Below are 22,193 nucleotides of genomic sequence, written 5' to 3'. Positions count from 1 at the left end.
TCAGGACCAGGACTTCATTTAAGAGAGGAGAAAATGAAACTAGAGCTGTAAGATCAGTAGGCTGGAGATACAGTTAAGTGAAACAGTCCAGGCAATAGGATGCTAGGAAACAGATAATTTCCAGTAGATAGTATCTCTGCAGAGACCAGGACTTTCAGGAATCCCTGAATATGGTTTTCTTTATTTAATTATTTAATTATTAAATTGCATCATTAACTAAATGTAAAGATTTAAGTGGAGAATATGATTCCTGGAATATGAGAGTAATGTTTATTATTTCATCTGTTTTAAGGACTTCAGAGTCTCACAGGTTGATTCAACAGCATGTATACCCTAGCAGAATAAAGCTTGTTTTGGGGATGTTAAGAAGTGACTGACATTTTGTTGGGATATTTAAAATATAAAGAGGGTTTATAGCAATGATTATTGGGAAAAGGAGAGGGTATGGAGAGAATTCTGGGTTATTTAACTACAAATCATATATTCTCTATCAATCAACCTTATTTTTAACATACATATAAATACTTCTTTGTTTGGAATTCTTAGGCCCAGAACATAACCTGTTTTTGACATAAACGTCCTTCACATTTGTTTTCCTTCTTTGAAATGATGGCATCAGGGAAACTTGCCAGGAAAACTTGTAACAATAATACTGAATCCAAATCTGAGACAAAGTGCCCCACATGAAAAAAACAGCTTAGGGCTGGAAGAGGCTGGTCTCGGAGCTAGGCATGAGGAACATGAACAGAAGAAAGCAGCTGAGTAGGGTAGAAGCTTTATCTGGAAGGGAATTAGAAATTATTTGGGAATTAGAACAAAAGTAATTATTTGGGAATTATTAAAAAAGGGGTAGGAAACAGACTACACAGAACTACGTAGAAGGTTTAGTGTCAGAAAATAAGAAACTAATCAGATTAAGTATGCCAAGTACGCATTGTTCATGAAAAGAAAGACAAAAATTCAATACTAAGCAAGCAAATCTGAAGAACAGGTATGAAAAAGACATGAAAATGAAGACAGACAAATAGCATGGTCAGAACAAAAGCTGAAAGGGAAGGTGTACAAAAAGATCTTGGAATGTCTGCATAGCTCTTTGGTAAAGATAGGGCCCTCCTACTCAGGCTCAGTGTGCCAAGACTTAATAGATGTTCAGCCTCTTGAGAAGCTTCCTGGATCTTTAATGGAATATGGCTATCATTGACATAGGCATAAGGACCAAGAAATTTCTTGTAAAAATAAAAGATGAAACTCTACCTTTGGAAAACTTTTAGCCTTGGCTTCTTTGAAGAACAATGTGGATAATCAATACAGAAGTATAAAGAAATAGAATTACAAAGCCCTATCCAAAAATTAAGACAGGCTTATTTAAGTCAGAATAGAACCCTACCCTACTCAAAAATATTGGGGGAAAGTGATTTCTGCTCGATGTATCCACTCCAAAGCACTGCAAGGTTTTGTCTCAAAACTAAACTTTGGCCATTTCTCTTGAACAGGGTGAAGTAGATGACATCTGGAGAAGCTTATGACCAGTAGAAGGACACAATTAACTTATTTTTAAGCACTTGAAGACAATTTTTAATAAGCCTAATTCCTCATTTTGCTAAATCTTAAATTCCCAGTAAATTTTCTTTCAACTATACTGCTATGTTCAGAGGAGCAGTTTCCTGCTAGTGCTTTCTAGCAAGTGCTTTCTAGTGTTTAGTGTTTCTTGCTAAAAGGGTCTGCTTCTTGCAGCTTCTCATGTAAAAGATTCTGTCAGTTGGCAGAAAACCTAAGACTTAGACATTGTACTTCTGCATGCAAGGTCATTCTAGGAATTCAGTCTTTGGCTCCTCTTTTTGTGCTACTGGTCCAGAGTCTTTAAATTGCTTTTTAAAAGTAATTTAATGAACCAGCAATGTTTTATTTCAGCTTGATATGCGCTGGGTTAGTTTACTTGGGGTACAGTTACAAAACATGACTCATCCCCAGGATGATTATGTTTCTGTTTTGGCCAGGTGTAGCTAGGGCTTGGCAATCATCACCCTGAAGCTGGTGTCTGTGCTAATTCTGCACTTGATGACCTTCACGATGTGAGTTTTTGGAATGATTCTGTTGGCAAAAATACAAATTCTCTCATACAACCATCTGTTCCTTGTGGAGAGGAACTTTCAACAGGTATCTGGGACGTTTCATCTGCAACATTCAGTTTTCAGCACATCTCCTGTATTTATGGTAGCAAAAGACTGCCTTCACTGCCTTGAAGAAAGTAGGGCCACTTGTGATATTTAGAGATTGAGACCTTTACCAGTCTTAAATGGAAGGAGAACTTGCTGAGCACCTCCTCATGACACTTCAATTCAACCTCAAGACTGAAGGTCCAAAGACTGAGCTTCAACACCAAGGTCCTTATTTTTTCCATTCTCTTGTCATGTAACTCCACTTTCACAAACCGATTCTTCCTTCTGTTTCTCATCTTCCCCCATGCCCACATACCCTGACTGTCTGAAGAACAACTAGTACATAGCAGGTTGATGGGAAAGAGTGTTGTCTAAGTGTAACATGATGCACTTAATGATAGGCCTGATCGAGTGTTTTGATGCCCTGATTTAAGGAACTACAAATGTCATTCACAGAAATAGACACATTTTTTTTTCTTAACTTGACCTACATTACACAGCCAGGGCTGGAGGAAGGTTTTCAGTTTTCCCATTTAACTACTAAGCCTAACAGCTACTTCTTAACATAAACCTTACAGGACTCTTGTTACACTGAATCAAACAGCAGCATATGTGCAGCGCCTGTTTTAAGACAGATATGTCAGTATAAAACAACATTTTTGCTTGCTACATGCAAGTTAGTTTCCTCGAGGTCATTACCAATTTTATATACTCTTTGGAGACTTCCTGTTTTCAGAAATTCCAGCCCAGTTTATCTACCACTTAACTGTACTAAAAAAGGAAAGCCATATTTTGCATGTAGGTCAAAGTTTTTGCAAACTTCAAGCTGGAAAAAAAAAAAAAAAAGTTAAAAATAACTGTCATTTGACTATTAAAGAGTTCTGTCTGCAATAACAGATGTACTAGCTCTTAATGAAGCATATGTTTATGCACAGAAAATAAACAAAAATGCTATATGGGTGACCAGCACTACAGGTTACATGATGATTCTGAAACAAATAATGTCACTTACTTGGTGTAGAAGGTACCTTGCAGTAAGATACAATAATTACAGCAATTTATCTTTTGATAGTTCTGAGAGATTTTTTTTAGCAAGTTATCAGTCAGGGATACGTAGGTGTTTCATTTTAATCTTTCCCAAGATTCCAAGGTTAAACCAGGCTTTACTGGCAGGGAGGAAGAGGAATTATGCTGTTTTATAGACACAACATGTTTTCCTAATAAATTCAGTACAGTGCATGGAAATATTTTAAACATCTAGTTCAAATTACCTCACCTCATTTTAATTTGTGTTTCAGGGCTTCTACCCTCCAATTTACTGTGATACACTTTATACAATGACATAAAATTTTAGAGTTCAATCTAAAGTGACCACCAATGTCAAATTGTGTTGCTGTCAGGCCACTTGCAGGTTCTTAGTACTCTGCAGAAGAACAGTATCACAGCCATTTGGTACAGAATCATAGAATCTCTGCAGCCATCTGCTTCTTCAACTTAAATTTCATAGAATCACAGAATCATTTAGGTTGGAAGAGAACTTTAAGATCATCAAGTCCAACCATTAACCTAACACTGCCAAATCCACCATGTGTCACTAAGTGCCACAGGGACACAATTTTTAAGTACCTCCATGGATAATGACTCCACCACTTCCATGGGCAGCCTGTTCCAATGCTTGACAATCCTTTGGGGAAGTAATTTTTCCTAATACCCAACCTAAACCTCCCCTGGTGCAACTGAGTCCATTTCCTCCTTTCCTGAAGTTCTTATGTAATATATTAATTTGGATACAGTGGCATGAAGAATGATAAGCAACATAGGAGTCCAAATCAGGAAAGTCTCTCCAAGTAGTCAGTGGTGTTTTTACAGATAGATAGATAGATAGATAGATAGATGATAGATAGATAGATAGATAGATAGATAGATAGATAGATAGATAGATAGATAGATAGATAGATAGATAGGAGTTCTTGCTGCTTCTTCTTCTAACCAGTTGGATACAGGCCAGTTTCAAATTAAAAGCTGTGCATCTATGTCAAACAGTATTATGGTCAAACTATCAAAGCTTTTCAAAGCATATGGCCCATTCAGAGTTTCTCATTTTCTTACATTATTTGGCTCGTTAGGATAAGCACAGTTTTTAAAGCCAGAAAGGTGGGGAATCAAAATTAGTGTGATCTGCAGGCTGGAGTAACTAATGATGCACATGCTCCTTATGTCCATAGCACTTCATTCCAAGTGCAACAGTTAGAATAAAAATGTGCTGACAATATCTTGTGCAGACCAGTGCTTCATCAAAATTCCACAAGTGCTGGAATGTATTCTGCAAACAGTACTCTACTGGTGTAGAAAGCTGGGAGGTCACTGACGTGCTTCTCTTGGAAGCTGTGGATTTTTGAAAGCGTCAGCCTAAGCTGATTTTCTGCAAGATATTAAAAGAAATGCTATGTTTTGACTGTTTATGTTCAAGCTTATTTCTTTCAGTATCTGTCAGTGCCTTCTAACGGCATCAAGTTTGTTGCAGAGAGACAGAGGAGGACCTTTTTATTTTATTATTTCGGTCTGTAGAGAAAAAGATATTGCAGATAACTGAATAACAGGTGAAAGGACTGGTACAGATTATTATGTCTAACCATGATCATATGGAAGAAAGACTCCTAGAGTAAATACTATAAAGCCAGAAGAGTCATGGCACTCCCTCATGTTCCACAAATATGAGCATCATTTTTAGATTATTAAGATTTTCCTGCCTATTTGCTTTTTAGCTGATTCTGCAGCAATGCTGGTTTTTAGCTCTCTTCCACAAGGAAGCCTATTCCTTCTCCATTCAATGATTAAAGATGACCCAGAGGCTAGTCTTTTTCACAAGTACACTGCCTGTTATGGTTAGACACCCTGTTCTGAGCACTTGAACTTCTGAAACCTACAGAGGTAGAAGCAAGAGTGGAAAATGAATCCACAGTAAGCTGGCAAAGTGAAAGAGGAGAAGGAGAGAAGTTATCTATGGCAAACAAAAAAAAAAACAAAAAAACCCCACCCCAAAATATAAAAATTAAAAATCCAAGTAACATCAAAGGACTACTTGAGAATGGTGTGTAAAACACAGAGTGTAAAGAAAGGCTAAATGTACTAAGGTCTAGAAATATAAAAAACAGGAGTTCTGCCTTTCATAATTTCCTTGTTATAGTACTGTTACTTTCGAAGTCTAATCTGTTTAGCAGAAGTCACCAAAAATTTCATATCTCCAACCTAGATGGAAATTTCCTCATAGCATAATCAGGGAGTTCAGGGATGCAGGGGTATGCCATTGGAGAGGTTTTCAGTATAAATCATATTTTATCCCACCTAAAATATAAGCATGCAACTATAAAGTCTGTAAGCTAAACAAGCTATCAGCGTGGTCCTGGTCTGTGCATGGCTCAGGACAAACACTTAGACAAAATAAAATTAGTTCAACTAAATTGGCAACAACTGATTGCAAACAGATTGTATATTCTGAATTTTCACAATACAAGCATGAACTTGTAAGATAAGGACAATGAAGTACAATAGAAATTTAAAAAAAAAAAAAACAGTTACAGTAACAATCTTGAAAACTGCACTAAAGGCACTGTAACTTAGACACCTACCCCTGATATGCCTTATTGGCACTGTTGATCTATACAGCTTACCTACATGGATATCCAAACCTGTCTAACCACAGAACCACAGACAGCAGAGGTGTTACTGCCTAGCAATTTTTCAAGATATAGCAAGGAAAAATTCTGTGTCATTTGGATCATAATAATTTGAATAATCATTATCATTCCAGACAACTCAGTCTGTTGCCTCAGGCATCTGAGCAATTTCATGTGGTCATCTCAGCCCTGTAAAGTAAAGAAAAGCATTCTGTGAACTTAACGGGACTTACAGGGAAAAAAGTGTGCAACCGAGTGTTTTGGATTCCAGATATTCCAAATTTTCTATACATTTTCAGGATATATAGGGGTTTTATAGGGATGACTTTATAGTCATTACCCTTATGATTAGTAACAGGTAATAATCTTGCTGGAGATCCCATAAACACAGCCAGGCAATTAGAGAAGGTTCTGTCTGAAAAGAATCAAGAAGAAAGACAAGGAAGCAGAGTCACTTTGCATGTTTCATCATTCTAAGCTTACCAGGACAAGATTATAAGTTAAAAGAGAGGGTAGGAGGAAAGAAAAGAAACATAGTGACAAAGCTCAGCAGAAGAACAGACAGAAGGACAGTCAGAAAAAAAAAAAAAAAAAGCATGTTTCTAGAGATGCTTAGCAGCATCTCTGAGCAGGAGGTAACTGCCAGAGGATAAAAAGAGCAAACTAGATGCCAAGACAGAAAGCACTGATTGAGCACCAGCCACCTTGGTCAATATATCTGTAAATCTCCAGAAGGTTCTGGGAGGAAAAAAAAAACTCATCCAGCTTTCTATTTCTTGAGCTGATAATCTTCCCATGATATAGATTTTCACTATACTTCCTAAAAAAGAGAAGAAATGCAACCACTCCTAAAGGTTGCTAGACAAACAGAGAATTAGCTGAGCTTGATTTAAAACACACATGCAAATGTATGCAAATGAACAAACAAACATATATATAAAAAAATAGGCCAATTAAATTTCTTTCTCTAGTATGGTCAGTTAAAATTAATTCTGACACATGAGGCAGCCTGAAGCCAGATGGTTTGTCCTTGCTGTGCTTTGAAATGAGAATTTAGAAAGCAATGTCTTTGTCAGGCTGAGCATGATCTAACTAAACACATGGCTTTTTATTGAGGGAGACCTACCTATTATTATGGTGTTCTTGTCATGAGAGTCATATATTAGACAAAACAATAGTCTGACTTCTATAGGAGCAGAAACAGGAAAATGGAAAGCTGTGCAATGTTGGGTTTTGGCAGCAGGGAATTATTAGCAAATCAAAAAAAATCAGTTAACTTTCATTTAGAAATAATTTGTATTGAGCAGTCATGAGTCTGGCATGAACATTACAGTTTAACAGCTTAATTTATGGCATTTGACCATAAACTTTGCCAAAGTTTGTGTTACCCACATAAACACTTAAAGTCTCAAAATATTTCCAGATATATTCTTCTGGCAATTTCTTTTAAAAGGAACCCACTACTGAACTTTTAATACTTTCTTGATTTATATAAAATAGCATTTGTTGCGCTGGCACTGCTATTGCAACTATCTTGGCTGACAAATGAAAGCACCATACTACTTACAGAATCACAGCATGGTAGAGATGGGAAGCAAACTCTAGAGATTGTGTAGTCCAACCCACCTGCTCAGAGTTGTTCAGGGCAATCTCCAGTCAGACTTTAATATTTCCATGGATGGAGACTCCCCAGTCTCTCTGGGCAACCTGTGTTTGATCACCTTCATGGTAAAAAGGTGTTTTCCTGTGTTTAAATGCTGGCAGTGTGTTAGGCAGAACTGGGGGTCCTCAAACTGGGGCTACCAACAGCAGCTTTCCCAGCATCTGAGATGGAATCAGCATGCATTAGAAATGGCAAAGCCCTCACACACAGTGTGACCTTGTAAGGTCAAGAACTAGAACCTGCCCAAAACAGATTCAGTCAACCTTGACAAACCAAAAAAAAACAAAAAAACAAAAAAAAAACCCAAAAAACAAAACCCATGAGCAATACATTCTGAGGTAGAATGGTGACTAACCACCTGGACCAAGGGAGGTGGGTAGGCTCACAACTATTGTGCAGCATATCCTGGAGGAGGTGAGGCAGAGGGAGAGCTGCAGAAGGGAGTGAAGAGGGAAGGCAGCAGGAAAGGGTGATGACATAGTTTGATAGAATTGATTTATGAATCACTGACTTTGTGAAGTTAATTCTATATTCAACTTTCCCTCTGCTGCTCCCCCACTTCTAATAAAGTTGTCTCTGTTCTAAACCCTTGAAGTCATTGTTTGTTACTAGGGAAGTATTGCTCATGAGGCAGACACAATGTTCATTTAATTTCCCAGCTTTCCCAGGAGACTCTTGCAGGTATTATTTAAGGGGTGTTTTCAAAGGAACATAAGCATACTGCCCATCTTTACTACCACAGCACCTCCACCTAGACAGCTTAATACATCGGTCAACATTTGCAAGTCATCAGTTAATCAACAGTGAGGAAAGGTAAATTGACATAAATATCCTATCCTAACTGAATAATTTCATTAGCTTTGCTCCAATACAAACAGACGCCCTTGGAGACGTACATTCTCACTGGAGACTGGCAGTAAAAGTGTTAACTGCATGAAAAGAAAGCAACAGAATTATGAAAGCACACAGACAGGTAAAATTTTCCCAAAGGCTGCGTGGGAGCCTGTATAGTGGGAGAGTATGTAGTGAGATCTGACATAATTTGGCTACCGTGTGTGCTACCGTACATGGAAGGAAGGAAGTCTCCAAATGGTGGATTTAACATGACTCTCCACAGCCACATCACAAAGTGCCTGGGAGGGACTTGTCCCTCCCAGCCCCTGTGGGAATCAATCTGAGGAAGCTTGATGCTATAGAGATGTTTCCTGTATATTGTGTGGGAAACTCAACTAAGTGCAAACTACTGGCAACAATGAGACAATAAATTATAATAAACAGGAAAAATAGCATTGGCTCCTGAAATCAATGGCTGGAGCTCATGAGACTTTCACAGCATTGATAAATGAATAAATACAACAAAAAGCATTGGGTTTTAAAAGAATGGGGTTTTATCTGCACTGAAAGTCTCATTTTCTGCTAACTAAATACATGCAAAAAATAACCACCACTAAAGGACCTTGGCTGAGATTTTCAGTGCTGGAAAGGTGATTTAGAAAGCTGCACAAAACTCCAGATTCCGATTCCTTTGCTTGGCCCTGAAAACAGCAGCACAGTCTGAACAAACAGCCACCTTCTAGCATCATCCATCCCGGTCTGCTACTCAGCCTCCATGAAATGATCACATCTGAAACATGAGCCAGCCCCTTCCTTCTGAAAAGTTATTAAAAATAGCAACAAAAACTGAAAAAAAAATACTGGAAGAAACTTGCTGTCCAGTGAAGAAGAGCTGGAACACTCTGAGGATCAATCACTGTTCAACTTGGCACATATGCTACCTTACTGAATTCAAAGAAGCGATCAGTACGAGCTGAAATGGGTGGGAGTATGCAGTACTTCAGCGGAGGCACTGGAACACCTTGCAAGCACAAGCAAACTGCAGCATTAAGCACTTTTCATTTACCGCCCTTGTGATATTCAGGCTTTGCAAAAGAGCTTAAGAAAACGCTTAACTTCAGCTTAGGAGAGCAGTCCCACCAGAGACAAAATTAAGTCCAGTCTCCAGAAAGCTCAGGATCTCGTGGTGCCATGCCCTGAGTGAAAATGCCTAGCTGGGATAAAGCAGCAAGGTTTAGCTTGCATTAGACATCTCTTCAACAGTGAAAGATCTGACAGAAGCCAACCAAAGATTTTTGAGGGGACATGATTAAACTGTGCAGAGTGAAAAGTTACTCTTGGGGAAAAAAAGAAAGACAAAAAAAAAAAAAGCCCCAAACCAACAAAACCAAAACAACCCAGCAGCGGGAGTATATAAACACACTCCAATTGTTCCTGAGTTAATTTATTTCAATTAGTTTTAGCTGAATCATATATCAGTAGAAGACCATGACACAGGAGCAATAACGTGCACAGGTTTTTACAGAATATGCATTTTGAAAAATGAACTGGATGTCTTGTTTTCTAGTACTCCAGAATGACTTGCTGAAGAGAATGAAAGAAAATTGATACACTAGGACCTTTTATTCCAGACAGTAAAACTGCCCAGTGTAATGGAAACTGGCTAACTGACACATGGGAAGCAATGCTAGACAGTAACTTGGCTGTTGAATAGCTTCTTGTGAGAAGGCAGTCAGCACTATGAAGGCATTCAGTGCTATGGTCATTTAAATAATGACTGGAAGGAGGAAGACTCATTGTCTCAATTAAATTTAAAAAATATAAAAAACTGTAGACAACAAATAGTGTGGGAGGGTGCATAAAGTTTGATTTCATACGGACAGGCAGTCTTCAGTGGGAAGAGAACTGCACTGCTCTTGTCATTGCAGAATGCTGTGTTCATACCTGGGTACCTCATCACCGATACATGCAGCGTACTCTAAGAGAAGCATGGAAAACATTTAAGAACATGCAAGAAATGATTTAAAAAATATCAGAGTTAAGTATGCCTAAGCTTGGCTAAGGCTATAGAACACAATAGCAACCCCTAAATATTTGAACAAGTTAAAACTTAGCAACAAGGGAAATAACCAGATTAACAAGAAGATACAGAAAAGTGTTCTTACAGAGTGATCCATTAATATCTGGGCTATAAATGATAGAAAGCTTGTCAGCAAGCACATTCAAAGTTAGATTGGACAATATGCTGGTATAAGTACAATAAAGAGTTGTTCTGTGCTAACAGTTCAATGTACTTGATGCCTTCATGTTTTCCATTTCTTTCAAAGCAGATAAACATCAGGATAAAAAAAACACATCACCTACCTTTTACCTTATGAACGGTAAAGTTATTAATACAATATTTCTGAGAATTCCTCATTTTAGCATAAATCTTCACTTGTTCACTATGTATGAATAAATTGCTATAAGAGCTGAAAAGTTGTTGCGCTACATGCCAGCTTCATATTAAGCATCATCCTAAATAGTTCATTCATCTCTAAGTGCTTCTTATATTAAACTATATGAAGCAAATATGATACCATCTAAACAACAATCAACTGTAAATACAAAGGCAGCCGTTGCGGCTGTGAGACTGAGCTGAAGAGGGCAGCATAGACTAAGAGTAACTGCAGACATACAAGGTCCAGAAAGTACTATGGATTTGAAGGAGGTGGAGAGGGGGATCTTTAAGACTAAATGCACGCTGATCTGTCTTACGGGTGATGCTCAGTATATTTGAAACCACAGGAAGTTGTTACCAGCCCTTCATCAGAGTCCCCCCAGCCTCTCTCATGGCCAATCTGTGGCCAATCTGTGGTCACCTTTTCCAAGGTGACCTCACTTGATGTTGCAGCTAATGTTTGCACTGCAAGGATTGCAGCATATACGTACCTCATAGCTTCTCAGGTCACCGTCCTTTTGCACCCCAGGCCTCCCTCCCTACCGTCCTCCTGAACATAATGTTTAGCTAAAAATATCTTAGGCAGGATTTACTGGGGTAAAATATGAAAAACTCTTTTCCTGTGTAAAAGGTCAAGAAAAATGTGGAATTAAAAAAAGAAGAAAAAAAAAAGTTTATTTGGTGACAGTCTAGTGCAATTGTGCAGTTGCATTTTTTTATGTGATCCTTCCTTCTGTTCTAAGTCTTTCCACAGACTAAAGACACAAGATCTGGAAAATGTCCCCTCTGGAACTGCACCAAAATCTTACCTCAGTAGCTGTATCCTCGTGCCATCTTGTCTCCGATATTTTTCCTTTGATGGCCAGGGCCTGATTTTTGCCTACCTTTTGTTTTATCTTCTATAATGCTTTTGGCTCAGAACACAGTCTGTGTCCTATGGCCTTCAACTCTTTTCTTCCCACTCCATCTGGCTGGTTTTCAGTCATTTGCAGTTTTCCCTTTATAATATTTTTCTTTTCCTTCTAAAACTGAAGCAAACACAGGTTTTAAGAGGACATTATTTCTAAAAAATGTTTTGCAGTCCTCTATCCTAAACTTCATTCTTCTATTGTTATGTTATGCTCACTTCACATGCATGCACAAACACGCACACATACAATGAAAGAGTTTAACATAAACATTTTCCTAGGGTTACAGGGTGAAAGTGATCTCAGGCTGACTACGTATTTTCTATGAACTTAGCTATGTTCAGAAAACATAGAAACAGAAAAAAATAATTATTATTATTTGCATTGGTATATCAACTGGAAGATTTGTCATGAACTAGAACCATAGTTCACTAGGACCTTTAAAAGCACATGCAAAGCTAACTATCCCCCTGTTCCTAAACTGAAAAAACTTACCATAACAGTATATTGTGAAGTACGAGCTGAACTATTTATTTGCTTTTTTTGTAAAGCATGGATAACTGCGCACAGTAAAAGTGAACAGGTCTCTGCTGTCAACCTCATATGCTCTGAGGAAACAAGGAAACCCAGAGGCATAAATGAGTAACATAAAAGAAGTTAGCAACACAGGAATAGAAAGAAGCTCTCTCTACTCCAAGACCAGTGCTCAGTAAGGCTGGCTGTTCTTTCAACATTCTGTAGTTTAATCTTTTTAGAGATAATTAAAAATAATGACCTTCAGTAGTCACCTTTTCTTGGCTGTAGTGCATAGGATAAGGAAAAAGGCTTCCTTTTCATTTTTTGCTTTGTTCTGTACCCATCACCACTGTGCATATTCAAATATGAATTAAAAGCAAATTTTGATTTTAACATTGTGAGTTATTTAGCAATATTGTTTCAGATACTTGGACTGTTAACAAGTCATAACTGAGTCTAATTATTCTGCAAAATTCAGACTTCCTTTTCAGCATTAATTCATTCAATATCCCTAATACAAATATGCAAAAATGTATTTTTAAGAAAGGAAGCCCAAAAAGCCAAAAGTACAAGCCCAAAAATTTCTGAAAACAGACGTCTCAGATACACTAAATCTTTTTTTTTCTTTTACAACATAATTGAAGATCCTTAAAAGTAAAAACAAAAAACCAAAACACACACACAAAAGAAAAAACAACCAAAACAAAAAAACACAACCAACACCACCCCCAAAACAACAACCCAACTACAGAAGAAGTCCTGACCTTTTATTCTGATTCTTTAGGAGGAAGGAATTCAGTATCAAGGCAACAAAAGTGCCTACAGCCATATCTAAAGCAATGAATCACCACTTATTCTTAGGTTCACGAGGAAAGCTTGAAAGTCTGAAAATGGCATGTTTGTTAGTCCATTTTTTTCTGCAAAGCTGAAGAAAATCCATGACTTTTTCAGCAGAGGTAAGAGTGATCAGTTGCATATGTATACGTACGTGTGTCTATAGGTACACATGTAAGGGAAAAGCGTAAAATAAGTCTGCCACCCTCTTTCCTCTTACATCACCACTCTGCTGTGCTCCAATCTCTCTTGTAGCACATGTAGTAAATCTGCAAAACCTTGTTAAGTAATAAATGAACAGTAGTGGCAATTCAAATTCTGCTGAGAAGAGTACACAGCAGTTTCTGTAAAGTGTTGAAGACTGGCAGAACTCCATTGATCCGAATTATTTGGGAGCCACTAGTTTCAGGGTAAAAAGGCCATGCTGAAGAATTTTAGAGTTCAGGTAGACAGATGTCAGGAAGAGCAAAAATAGTTACCATGGGTATGAAGATGTTCCTCAAACACAGATGGTAAACCTGATGTGATACAGTCTCCACCTCCTCCCCCAGATCCCAAGAAACTGCCTCAAGCACAGCACAGCCGCCAATTTCAGCTACTGCCTGTGAATAAAGCTAAATGTAGCTTACCTATCAGTCACCACCTGAAGAAAAGAAGCCTCTTGCTACTCAAGGATGTTTGAGCAGATGACATGAGTACCTTCCTAATACCTTCAAAGTTTTCTGGCTGAGCTAGAATTTAGCTAAGGGAAGGATTCTGAGGAAGCATTACACATATTTCCTTCCCCTTCTCCCCAAAACTATGCTTTCGTCTGAGCTTTAGTTGTTACTGATGTTTTTCTGAGGGTGAGTTACCCTTAAAGACCAAAGGCCTGAGGACACTATCTAGAAGTGGTAGATTATGGGATCCTGGACTCTTCCACTGCGGAAAGAGTCTGAAGAAGTAAATGACCCGAGGTAAGCATTTTGCACTTCCTGTTACTGCATGAGAAGAATATCCTGTATTTAAAACAGGCATCCATTTCTCCTAGATTGCAATGGCTGTTCAAAATGGCCTAGAATCTCAGCCAAAGTTGAGACACTGCAAAGCCTGGAAAGAGGAATCGCTAAAACCCAAGAGGCTCCACTTTCAGCTGACATTATTCCACTTACATACCATCCTTCCAACATTACACTTAAGAAAATTAGTACTATCCAAACCTTGATAATGGAAAGACAATCAAGCAACACTGTAGATGCTATTACAAGGTCTTCAAGGCGTGATAAATACAGCTAAGGTCTATTTGTCTGACAGTTTGGCCTGTGAATACAAGTAATACCAAACAATATACATATAACAAAGAAACACTATAGAACCCAGAATATGTCCCTGAGGGATACCACATGACACTGAAGATACCAGAGATCAAAGCAATAAATTTTACAAAATAAGAAAAAGAGTACAATTATATCTGACAGCTGAAAGAGTCAAATGCCACATTGAAGTTCGAAAGCATCAGGCAAACACAGTAATAACCCTGCTGTCTATAAGTCCACATACACATTATTTGGATAGCTTTCAGAGAAAGAGAAAAATAAAACTGAAATTACATATATAGCTTATCTGCAGAGCTGTTTGCACTAAACTTTGACTGCAATGATAGTGCGAAGGAAAAGTTCTTGATTTTCAATGGACGTTACTTTTGCTGCCATAATTCCCTCCTACAGCAGCCGCCTTTCTTAAAAGATAAAAAGCATCTCCCACATTGGAGTAATAAAGTAGATAGGATGATCAGATAGACAATTAAAAGGAAAAAATGTGAAAGAAATAAAATCATGGAACAGACATAACAAGACAAGACATGACATTTGATGTAATCAAACCACAGTTATTCTGCTAGTTATTCCTCCACTTTACCTATCCTTCATCTGTGCACTGCCATCCTAGCTTATAAAATCTTTACCAAATGAAATTCATTTTCAGACTTGTCAAAAATGTCAGTAATAGACAAACGTCAATTTTATGAAGGTGTTGAAATGCACCTAAACATTCGAAATTTTCACAAAAGCTAGCTGGCAAATACAAAGGAATTTCCAATAAATTGGAGTTTGTAAAATTCAAGTTTAAAATACATTTTAATGTCCACATTTTATTAAGAGAACCAAATATGGTAAGTGATAGTGAAAATGGTAATTCTGAAGTATAACTGCAGAAACCCTCAGCAATCAAGTAACCCCTGCTTACAATGGCTGGTTTTGGTCAGGGGCTGCAAACACATTGTAATTATTAAACTCTTTGGGGTTTTGAATGTTGCCCAACATTGGAACAAAGACCTTTCTAAGCATTCTAGGCAAACACACAAGACAGAGAAATAAATTTGCAGGAAATCTGATCACCCAGAAAACAGACTTGTCACATGCGTTTGGCTAGAGAGAGCCTGAGATTGCATCCTGGAATCTCCTGGGTGCAGGAGGCCGAGTTAAGACTCTGTTCCAAATCAGATGGAATGGAGAGCTGACTCTGAATCTCTCACATCTTGGTGGTGGCAGTGTCTCTCCACCAGACAATCTGCCCAGAACATGAGAAGTCCCTGTCATGGAAAATTTTGGGTTGGAGAAATGTGTTTTTACAGGAAGATTTTATTTTTGGCAATTTAGCATTTTTGTGAGAAAATGACCAGTTAAAAATTAAACCCAAATAGCAGAAAAAAATTCTTCCATGGACACCATCTAATTATTATATGGAGAAAATTGATTAAAAGCTAATAACAATGCTAGCACTAAACAGAGTATTTAAATTTAGGGTAAAAAATAACAGATGGAGCAGAGATATATGCAGAGCTCTTACATTCATATATTCATCTACTTATGAATATATTAGCATCTGACTCACAAATAAAACATATTGAAATAGTCACAGCAACATTATCTACCAAAAAAGTCCATCATGAAATTTTTCACATGCTACTATTTATAAATGTAAGCTTGCTTAAAAATCAGGTTTTTAAAAAATTATTGATTCTTTCTGTGCAATTAGGAAAAGGGAAAGACTTTTCTGGTTAGCAGATTCAGTCATGTACCATTGCCATCAATAAGACTCTTGCCATCAACTTCAATGGGAAAAGAATTATACCCTGTGTTAGCTTTCAGCAATTACATTGACATTATCAGTGATTTACTGAGTGGTATTTCAAACATGATACCATATGTCAGCTGATACCAAGCAAGTCTGAGTGAGAAAGTTCTGATCATAACCACTTGGTTAATAAATATCACAGCTATTGAGCCTCTAGAGCATTTAAACTCTGACAGCCAGGGCATCACCATAAAAAAGATCCTTGAAAACCCCTAGGAGACTCAGCTCTAAGTTCAAATGACTTCCATTTAAGTTTCCACTTCTCAAGTTGATTAAGATTCAGTACATAGCTCTGATTTGAGATCGAGCAGTTCAGCTAACAGGCAGGCTGGACATTTTCTCTTGTTGATAGGTAGAAGTGGGAAATAGTATTGCTTCCACTTTGTGATTATGTTCAACACTTTCAGATGTGCCTACATCCTTATGAATTTAGGCTGCTGAAATATGTTTGCTTTTCTGATATACATTTCAGAGACCTTTTAGAACTGCCCCACAGATCCAGGAGGTTTTGTAGGCCACCAGCTGCAAATTACTGCTGTCCAAACAATAGTTTAAAAAATGTATGGAAATATTTTTGTTCATCATAATTAAACTACATGTTTTGAATAGCTATGTCATTTTTATCCTGTATTGGTCCAAAGAATCTCCAGGGAATTATTTTATCCTCTCTCTTTTACATCACTTAAATGACAATAATTACAGTTATTTCTAATTCGAAGACATTTGAGAGCAGAGTTGGGCCATCTGCTCTTTAAAGAACATACACTTTCTCTTCTTCTCTCGCTTTATTTTAGTTGCAAATTATGAACATCTAACTTTACTCTTATGGACTTCATATACAGACATCTTACAAGTTGTTCAGTATTATAAGAGGTATAGAGAGTTGGAGTTTTCTCTGTCTGTACATTAACTTCCAATAGATTTGAATTCTCTGTTAATTCCCATGAGCTCTCTTGCATTTTGACACTTTTTCCAGTATCTAAAAATATAATAACTCTTTAGCATTTAGGAAAGCAAGCTAAAAAACTCCAAAATTTCTGCCTCTTTTAAATTTAATTTTTCTTCAAATTCCCCAAATACCAAAACCAAAGTGAAAACAGGGGAAAAAAAAAGAAAACAATACCAAAGGAAAACTTAGCCAGTGTAGTATTGCTACTAGTGCACACAAAAATACTAGCTATTAACTTTCATTTTAAGCAGCTTTTCTGAGTTAAAGATCTTTCAAAAGACCCTAATTTCAAACACATTTTGTTAGAAAGGGCTGTTTAGATACGAACAATAACAAAAAACAAGCTACTAAACCCACAGAAGCAGTTTAAATCGTTATATTGTCTGTTTTGAATGATGTTCATGGAGAAGGACATCATTAAGGAAAGGGCAAGGTAAATAATGAGGAGCTATCAGCTGCAGAGAAATAAAAAAACAGGATTCTATAAGCCAGGAATCATGGTGCTGCATCATTCAGTTAATGGTCTAAGAGAGCCTGAATTAACATTAGAGCTCTGGACTGAGAGATCAGAAATGCAGGAAAAAAGAGAAACTAGAACATCCAGGATAAAATCAGCTGCTGTGTGTACGGGCCAGAGGATGTTATTTGGCTGCAGGGCAACTGGTGTGGATCATCAGTTTGTACATCAGCCCATCAGCCTCATGCTGCTTAACTGTATTTTTTCAGCTGGGAAGTATTTAAGGCCACATGCTAAAGCTATTTTTTCCCCTCCCTACTAGACCTACAAGGAGGAACAGGAAGAAATTTAAGGTAAATTAAGAGTAATAGCAAGGTATTGACTTGCTAAGCTAACTTATTGAAGTCTTTTAGATCATATGAGGCTTGAAATCAGAGAGGTAGAAAGAGGGAAATGACAGACAACATACTGAAAATGAAAGATTAACTCAGAACATGAGAAGTTTGCATGGATTTTGAAGTCAGCAGTAAAACCTGTTAAGATGAACAGGTGTTGCTTTCTGATTTAGCCATGGGCAATACCTGGAGTCAAGTCATGAAATCCCTAAATACTGACTCACACGATCGTGAGACGGATTCAGCGCTTGGTGGAGAACCTGAGGGTGTGGATGAGCAATGTAGCTCTGTGAGCCCTTGCCAGCTGTTGCTGAAGGGAGGGCCGGCTCCCTCCCACTGCCCTCTCCTCGCTCTTGCGCAGGCTCTGGTATTTATCTGGCAGTGATCTGGATCAAAGAGCTAAACTTGCAGAATCTTAACGCCCCCTTCCCCCGCAGCGTGAATTGTACCGAAGTGCTAGAGCACCCTTTTGGAGGAATTCTGAAAGCTGCATGTAGGCAGTAATGACATTTTTGAAATGTGCCTCTCCCCACCACTTGGAGCGTACAAATGCTGGACTTCCATACAAGACATCTTTCCAGCCTACATTTTCGGCCTAAACCCTCTGTGCTGCTGTAGTGTGAAACTGGAATGCGTGAACAGCATATTTAATTTTGCATGCCCTTCTGCTGGTTGCCCACCTTTCCAAACCTCACCCCCTGACATTTAGCAGTGCTGTAATCTGGATAGCATCTAGAAGTACACTTCCTTTGTGCTCCCCTTTTCTTTTCTCATTTATGGCTTCTATAAAGAAAATTCCTTGTCTCTGAAAAACATAACACTGAAGTGATGCAGCCAGAGTCTGTTTGGAGGGAATCCAGCACCTTCTATAAACAGTTCAATTTCACCATATTTAACACAGTGCCTCAAAATAACAGTAATATTTTGCTTTCAAATATTATTTTGGCCTTTGCTTGATGTTCCATTTTATGTCCAGTCTCTGTTACAATGATTTTGACCTGTTATGTTCTGATCTTTCTTTCAGAAGAGATAAACTTCCAAAAATAGCTCATCTTCCCAAGACTCATTTATAATTTTACAGCAGATTAAAATTTCCCTGATGAATGGGGAACTGCAGATGGAGCTAGGCCAAAACTAAAATACCCAATCTCACTTCGGTATCTTCCAAGTATTTTCTTCAACACAATGCTCTGATATTATTTCTGCCCAATGACCTCTATGTCATGATTCTGCAGTTAAAGACAATGAAATATCCAACAGTTGCATGTGACTGAAGTCAAAAGGATTACTGATATGTTTTTTGGGAACAGAATGCTGGAAGTGGCATGAAAAAAGAAAAGAGGGAAAAAAAAAACAACAAAAACCACATCCCAGAAATTCTGGCTTGTGGGCAAATAGCCTATCAGTTCCTATGGAACTGAACTGGACAGTGAATGATCTTTACAAAGCATGGCAGAGATCGTACTTCCCCCTAGCAATTCATAGTGACCTTATAGTAAAAGGTCTAGCTTGTAATTACGTTAACACTACTGCTTATTTGGAACAATCATTATTAGTTTGGGTACAGACACTTCCTTGCCCCACAGACATCTTCACTTGTCCTGCATGTTTGTGTACCTACAGATGCTTGTCTGCCAGGAGATGTCTTGCTTAATGAGAAGTTCATTTATATGTGCTTTATAATGATTCAACAATACTGGTGTAGGAAATTATCAGTGTCAAGTGAAAAAATTACCACAGGGTAAGTAAAGTTGCAAAGATAAATTAAATTTGTTATTTTGGTTTGGTAGCTATCTGTTTGGCTATCTTTTTGCACATTGGCCCCAGTGAAAGGATATGATGAAAGAAAACTTCAATAGAGAGAGTTGTGGCAGAACAAATGATGCAGTGTAAGGGCAGTGCTATTTCACCCTCTCGTGACATGTCCACTTGCATAAATACAACAATACGACTCACTTCTCTTACTCATTCTGTAAAAGAAATACAGGTTCTCTAATAATTTGAAATACAGAGAGGTATTTTTTCCTCGCTCAGTTCATCTTGATTGCACTGAGGCAGGAGCCAGCAACATGAACATCACAATCATCAGAGCTGATTGGGAAGCTGCGCGTGGTGGGGAATTGGTGAGGGGCAGTGGACGAGAGTACAATGTCTTCAGCCAGGCCAGCTGAAGCAAAAATGGACAAAGGACCTCAACCACAAACTCATGTAAAGGTTTCAGGAGAAATTTATTTTGATGCAAGACAAAATTGCACTCACTTTGCTTAGTACAGTCTTTTTTTGAAAGTTACAGAGTCTTATCATTAACACACTGCACTCAGGGTAAAGCTCCTCTTTATTCTTTTCCATATTTGCTCCTGCTCAGACAGGCAAATCCTTGCCTGTGGCCTCAAAACCATGGTCTGTGCCTTGACCCTGGAAGCACTTGCTAATCTGGCAGCACACCTTTGCCTGAATGCCTGAAAACCTCTCCCTACTTCGGTGTGCCATACTTCCAGCCTCTCTTCCAACCCCCTATAAAGCACTTGGTTGAGACAGAATTCGGAAATGAATGACTCTTGCATAAACTGCCAACCTCCATTAGCACGCAAAGAGTTTATAAAACTCCTGCTGCCTGAAACCTGACTAGCCCTGGCTAAGCTCAGGACTCCAGAGGTGAAATGTTACCATGTTTATGCACTGAATGACCTGTCTCCTAGAAATTGTACATGTGTAAAACGTCTATAGACTACACAAGTTGGGTTGAGAGAGAATACTGTGAAACATATTCTCATTTGACACAGGCAAGCAAACATCCATTGACTCCAGTAGAACTAAATCAATTTTCCTCAAGATATTTTTATTGTATTTTATACATTATGGGAGTTAAGGCCCTGTGTATGTCACCAGCAGTACTGTGGAACAGCGATTTCCTCTTCACCCACTTAAATAATTACCAACCATTTTTTCCCCCTACTTAAACATATATGCTCAGTTAGTGACTGAAAAAATTTCAAAGGTCATCTATCCTCTCCTTCCAAATTGGAACATTTGATTGGAATTGATTGCATTTTTTGCCCAGAAAAGTATATACTCCTTCCTTGCCACAGTAAAAATCATGTAAGTTTTAGAGGTAGTTGTTTAAAGGACAGATTTTCAAGAAAAGTTTTTTTTTCTTAAAAAAAAAAAAGAAACCACAGGTCATTCAAAAGCTTATTTTGGCAATTATAAGATCTGTTGCCAAGACCATTGCTCCATTGCTGTGTTCCCTTCTCTCTGCCTGACCTGATATAAATGCCTAAACAGTAAGCAGGTACTTGAAACTCGATCGACTACCAGCAGAGGTAGGCCCTTTAGGAAGCTAGAGAGGCTTTGCTAATGAGATCCTAGTTCAATCATTTACATTTCTTCGGTGATCATTTTCTTATGCAAATTAGCAGACTGCTCACCACATAGAAACAGGCAACAACTCTTAAATGCATTGCCTCTCTCTTAATGAAAACATCCAGCTTCTTCTTTCTTATGAGTTTATTTGTTTGGATTATTATAATTCACACTACTTTGATTTTCACACCACACTGGGGTTTAGAAAACAACCCTATTATCTGTAATTGCAACTGCAAAGTTCCTCCCTTCAGAGAACTACTACTACATTCTAATCAAAGCATGCAAAGACAAATTTGTTATATACGACATAATGAAAGCATATGCAATGGCTTTTTCTTCTTTTTTTTTTTTTTTTTTTAGTAAGGAAGCAAGACACCAGGGATTTCTTTATAGATATTCAAAGGAATCAGGTATGAAGTGTCTAATAAAATTGAAAGAGGAACAGTTTTCACATTTTCTATCGTTCAGTTAAGATGCTAACAAGATATAACCCTCACAGGAGTTAAGTGAAAGGGACAGGGTAACAGTATTTTAAACTCTGTATTTCTTTTTCAACGGGAAGCAGGCCTTCAGCCTCCGGTGGTGGTGATGGAGGGAATAAACCAAAGAAGTTAGATCAGTAGGGAGCTTTCATCATCTCTCCTGAATTAAACACAGGAAAGAAAATAATACCCTTCCCTTCTACATTTTAAAAGAATGACAGACAGTGAAAGACTGTGAGTTAACTACGGTGTGGTAAAAGCAAATGGTTAACTGCATGCAAATTAGTGTTAAGCCTTAATTTGCTTCTTTATCTCTGTTCTCACACTAACTGAAAGCTGCTGCTGCTGCTACCAGGCATCAGGAAGATGACTGTATTTTGTTTGATGTCATAAAAGATC

General features: G+C 37.9%; 1 long non-coding RNA gene across 2 annotated transcripts in view; it reads right to left on the bottom strand.

The window, feature by feature from the left end:
- Positions 1 to 10,269: 10,269 nt before the first annotated feature.
- LOC134166756 (uncharacterized) overlaps positions 10,270 to 22,193 on the bottom strand; it is a 56,114-nt gene continuing 44,190 nt past the window's right edge. Inside the window, exons 4-6 of one of the 2 annotated variants that reach the window (XR_009965978.1) lie at positions 12,962 to 13,081; positions 11,210 to 11,801; positions 10,270 to 11,136 (exon numbers count right to left, since the gene is read on the bottom strand). This is a non-coding gene — a long non-coding RNA (uncharacterized LOC134166756). The remainder of the gene's footprint in view (positions 11,137 to 11,209; positions 11,802 to 12,961; positions 13,082 to 22,193) is intronic. The other variant, XR_009965979.1, reaches the window with a different exon arrangement.

This window comes from Pezoporus occidentalis, unplaced genomic scaffold, assembly GCF_034315485.1.
Source record: "Pezoporus occidentalis ecotype Australia unplaced genomic scaffold, CSIRO_AGI_Poc_V1 ctg27, whole genome shotgun sequence".
Taxonomy (NCBI): domain Eukaryota; kingdom Metazoa; phylum Chordata; class Aves; order Psittaciformes; family Psittacidae; genus Pezoporus; species Pezoporus occidentalis.
Note: the sequence above shows the minus strand (reverse complement) of the source record. Positions and strands in the feature narration are given on the sequence as shown.